The 5,543-nt window shown below is 39.1% G+C and overlaps 1 long non-coding RNA gene across 1 annotated transcript; it reads left to right on the top strand.

The window, feature by feature from the left end:
- The first annotated feature begins 3,911 nt into the window (after positions 1-3,911).
- Positions 3,912-4,407, top strand: LOC115254568 (uncharacterized). The gene is made up of 2 exons (XR_009998767.1): positions 3,912-4,163; positions 4,224-4,407. It is a non-coding gene; the product is annotated as an uncharacterized LOC115254568 (long non-coding RNA).
- Positions 4,408-5,543: the final 1,136 nt, after the last annotated feature.

Here is a 5,543-nt window from a genome sequence, read left to right as displayed (position 1 = left end):
ACAAGAAACAAGAAACAAGAAACAAGAAACAAGAAACAAGAAACAAGAAACAAGAAACAAGAAACAAGAAACAAGAAACAAGAAACAAGAAACAAGAAACAAGAAACAAGAAACAAGAAACAAGAAACAAGAAACAAGAAACAAGAAACAAGAAACAAGAAACAAGAAACAAGAAACAAGAAACAAGAAACAAGAAACAAGAAACAAGAAACAAGAAACAAGAAACAAGAAACAAGAAACAAGAAACAAGAAACAAGAAACAAGAAACAAGAAACAAGAAACAAGAAACAAGAAACAAGAAACAAGAAACAAGAAACAAGAAACAAGAAACAAGAAACAACAAAAGGTATGCCTCAAGCAATATGCCACGTGAAGTAGTGGGCAAATGGTTACGTCTTTTTACTGGTTCTAAAACATGGTAGAGGGTCGGCGAAATTTGCTCCCAGTTGACAGTCAAATTACTCCCCTTGTGAAAACCAGAGAAGTTGTTATAGAGATGCGCGAAGACTGAAACCAAAGGTTCCAATTGAACCGTCAAACGCGGTCCCAATCGAGCAAATTCAAGGAAATAGAAAAACATGGGAAACAAAGCGCAACATGAAAGCACATGAAAGTGTGTTAGTGCAAAACATGACGTCACTTGTATGCTTGACATCTTATGGGCAGATCAAACTAACACGCACGCGAAAATATACTTTTGTTCACCGCAAAAATTGATTGTTATTGGGTGTGATGTAAATAAACATAACCTAAATCCTCTTCGCGCTTCTCTATAACAACTTCTCTGGTGAAAACATGTGTCGTCCGCATCCAGGTGCACCCATACACGGATAAAAATGGATATACTTTTTAGCATATTATTGTCTATCCGGTTGGAATCAAGACAGACATTCAATCAAAAGTTGCCATTTTCTTGATCCACAAGTGTCGCAACTGTTTCGCATCTAGTGCGCTGTGTTGCTGACAACAACGGGAAGGGTGCGCACTACTTTTGACATGATTCAAAAACGTCGCGAGTTGGGTCGCATCGCGACTTGATTGTGCGACGTCCGGTTTGGTGGCGGCCCGACAATACTTAATTTATATTTTTCATTTTAACGTTTTAAACTTTACTATGCATAATAAATATGCATGCTATTGATATATATTATGCACTGTAATGCGTTTCTGATATTTATTGGTTTTCAAGAATATAGACAAAGTAATGTTATTTATTCTTGGGACTTGAAACAATGTAATTCGTCAACCGCCATTGCTGGGAATCGGCAAGGAAGTGAAAGTTATCTAATAATTTCTATTTAACAGCGAGTTACTCGAAAGAAAGCAGATTATTTTCTGCCTTTGGTTTACAGGAATCCTTAGAGCACAGACAAACAGACGTAACACTTTTCAAAACAGCTTGGCACATGCATTTAACGATCAATTGGCTTCTTTAGTGGTGTTGAGATAATTCCATATTCAAAATCTGCATGCAAAACTGAGCCGAAAACCAAATTTTCATGAATTTTGGTGCCCGGTAACCTATTTAAAATCAGTTTGAAGTTTGTATGGGAGCGATTTGTTGAATCACCCCTCGTCGCATTTTGTACTGGGCGGAGCTGTCAAGCAGTTGGCCAGCTGTCAAAAGGTGATTTCGAAAAATCTCTTCGAAATCGATTTTAGGTACCAAAATGAAGTTCTAAAAATCTGAAAAAAATCATAGTGGTTCAGAAAAAGGTGCTCTTTCGTATAAAATCAAAAAATCAATACATTTTTCCTAATTTAAAAACCCAATTCAAATTTCATTTGATTTACGCGATTGTTCCATCAGAGGCGCTAGTGTTCGATCGCTTTGACGTTTGCCAGTGTACATGTTGCTGAATGATGCAAATGAAAATTACAGGCAGTTTGTGTAGTAGGGTGCGTGTTAGCAAAACGTCAAATAGAAATCCATCATGGCCAGGGGGATTGACACTTCCTTTTTTAACCGGGAAATCCTCATTTATCCGTTTCTAACCGCCGATAACCGCTGCTAACCGAGCAACAGTTAGACCACAGTTAGACGCGGTTAACGACGGTTAGCAACGGATAAATGCGGATTTTTCCGGTTAGCAAAGGAAATGTCATTCCCCTTGATCATGGCCGACATTGTCGCGCGCGATTCTACCAACAGGTGGCAGTGTGCTCATGAAAATGACTGCGGACCAGGGGGATTGACACTTCCTTTTCTAACCGGGAAATCCTCATTTATCTGTTTCTAACCGCCGCTAACCGCTGCTAACCGAGCAACAGTTAGACCACAGTTAGACGCGATTAACGACGGTTAGCAACGGATAAATGCGGATTTTTCCGGTTAGCAAAGGAAATGCCATTCCCCTTGGTCTAATCATCCTTTGTCAATCAAGTAATTGGGATGTGATCCAGCTTATTCAAGTGACAAATTATCCGAAAATAGTTTCAAACGGGTTTAAACACCGGGTGTCCAAAATATATATTTAAGAGGGTCCAAAATGTATTGGGGTGTCCAAAACAGTGTATACTGATGCTTCAAAAATCAGTTATTTTCATCAAATTTTCAGCCAGAAATGACCTTGTGGGTATTTTTAACGGACAGCAGAGGCTTTTGCGATCATACTGACATCATCATTATAGTGGTTTCGCAGCGCGGCGTCACGAACACTAATGCAAATCTTCTGGTTGAAAATATGCCCATTTGATTTTGCCGGGAACAGCTGATTTTTGTTTACTATTTTCAACCAGTAACTCAGCTAGTGTTCGTGTAATGCAACGTGTACGTACACGCAACACCACTAAAAGCAGAAACCACTATGTGTAATACCATTTGAATTTGTTTGATTTTGACTTAAATTCAAACTAATGTCCTCTAGGGGTCCAAAATTCGACCGTTACCCTAGTTGATTTTTGTAAATCATATTCGCGTCGAAGTCGGTAATGTGTGGTCCTTATTGGGGAAAAGGTGATGCGAAGTGCATGAACAAAGCAGCTAACTGGCTTATTACGAACAGCAAAGCACAGACAAACAGACGTATCACTTTGAACAAAATGCGATAGAAACCATCGTCACGAAAGCAAAATCGCCCAATGCTAATAACACTGTGGTTCGCAAAACCACTGAGTAAATGGCGGTAGTGAGCAAACGTCAAACAGGAACGAAAACGATGCGAGCGCCATGAGCGAGAGATTCGCGAACTACAGAATATTTAAATAATCCGTTAAAAAGTGAAACGATGGGAAGCGACTAGAGTGAGACGTCTGTTTGTCTGTGAGCAAAGTATAACAATAGCTACACAGTAGCCGGCGCCGAATGGTGCAATTGTATCGATAGGGCATCTTTTTTAGTAAACGAGGTGGAAATTCTAAATACAGGTCGGACTCGATTATCCGGAGTCGGGTTCCGCAGCTTCCCAAACATATATCTTAGGCACTAAATGTTGTACGAAGCTGAAATTTTGATATTTTATCAAGCCAGCTTTGATAAGTAATCAGTCAAAATTTCAACTTTGTACAACATTCTGTTCCTGAGAAATCAGGCCAAACATGTCTAAAGGTCCTATCTGCAGAAGAGAGGCTCTCTTTGGTGTCCCTCTCTTTCGTTAATATCTCAGCTGTTTATTTGTATTATGATTGTCTCTTTGCATTGAACGAAGGTCAAAACAATCGTCTTTTGATTTGTATTGCAAAAGTAGTTGAAAAGTGTACCATTACATTGCATTAATTGAAAGAGAAAGTGAACAAAGAGAGTCTCTCAAATGCAGATAGGACCTATTGAAATGTTTGGCCTGAAATATGTTTGGAAAGCTGCGGAACCCGACTCCGGATAATCGAGTCCGACCTGTATAACAACAAACTGTGTGCGGCAGACGTTCGACGATCATTGACGATACGCTTCATAATAGCGGAAAGGATACACTGCGAACCCGCCATTACCCTTTAAGGAGTTAAAAGTACCCTCTTTTTTCTTATGTATGAAGCTGTCAAAATAAAGGGTACTTGTCAATTTCTAAATATGGGTAAATTTTGCCCTTTCTCAGGTTTTGACAGTATACTCTTTAATGAGTGAAAATGTTCTTGAACATTTTCGTGGCGCACCCAGTCGTACAAGGCTGATGTTGTTTGGTTTAAATATCTCTCATACATTGCGATGCTGCATAACGCTTTTACAGGTGAGTGCTACAAAATATTCAATAAAGTGATAAACTTATTGGCCAAATGTATGTTTTTAGGTAGGCCCGTGGTTCAAGAGCTCCACCGAGATCGAGAGCACCGATGAAGCTGGGAGCGCAAATTCCATCGACCGAAGGCTAAATGCAAAAAGTTCTGGCAAAACATACACAAATATTAATTAAATTGATTATGAGTTGAGAACGATGAAATAAAGTTTTGAAACGAACGGTCATTTATCAAGTGCACAGTATTTTTATGATTTTGAAAGTTTAAATTTCTCTAAGTCCGCGTAAATGGATAAACAGGGTGAATTTTACTCTTTTTCCAATCTCAAATCGCTCCAGAAAAAGGGTAAAAATCACTCGTTGATTTGACGTACAAGCGGTTTACTCCTTAAAGAGTACAAGCCACAGAGAACAGACATCCAAGTCCAGTTCCGAAACTGTGTAAGGAATTTAACGGCCATTTGAAATCGGCAACACAAGTGGCAATAGCGTGGCGCTGCAATCGGTTAATTCCCCATACTAATTTAATTCACCACTTGAAATGTTTCAATTCACCACTGACTGTGGCAATACCCAAGTAACCACTAAGCCGTAAAAATTGGCACCAAGTTGGTTCTATATTCACATGAAGAACATTGTTTACAGAGCTTACCAGAACTACATCCTATAATAGATCTGCTTAAAAGCCAATTTTGGCGAAATATTCGGCTGATATACGGCCAGCTTCAATCTGCGTACCGAGTCTCTGATGAAAGAGTTGTCAAAAGTGAGTCAAGAAAAAAGAAAAAAAAAGTTATTTACATTCTTATTTATTTGCTCCGGATGTTTTCCATCGAAGTATATTTTTCTTCGATTTAAACGGCCTGACCCAGATTCGAACTGATATCCTCGGGATTGTTATTTCTAAGTGGATTTCGTCTCGTTTCCCATCTGCTCCATCGATGAACCAAGAGATTGGTTTGCTCAGCATCGTATTTGAGGAAAAGAAGGCAACAAGTTGAGACAGCGTTGATGTTTGGTCCGAATGCTCCGGATGATCCGATGTTCGGATCTGAAATCCCGCACAAAGTGACCGCATTCTAAATGTATACAATAGTTTTATTGATGGCTGAGAGATCTTCAGGATACGCAGCTAGGGAAGTTTGGGATGTTGACGAGGTTTAATAACAGGAGAAATTAAAATGGGGCTAATCGATTAGTTTTGGTGTTTGTCTGTGGGTAAAACCTCGGGTTAAACGATTGATACATACATCCGATGCATTGATAATATAATCAAGGAAGCAGCTATACATTTTCTGTTATAATTTATTGCTCGAAGTGTCCGATAACAAGCTTCCAACACCCTATCGATTGTACGAAATTTCTGAAAATATC

This window comes from Aedes albopictus, chromosome 3 (genome assembly GCF_035046485.1).
Source record: "Aedes albopictus strain Foshan chromosome 3, AalbF5, whole genome shotgun sequence".
NCBI lineage: Eukaryota > Metazoa > Arthropoda > Insecta > Diptera > Culicidae > Aedes > Aedes albopictus.
The sequence above is the reverse complement of the archived record's forward strand: the minus strand, read 5'-3'. Positions and strand labels throughout refer to the sequence as shown.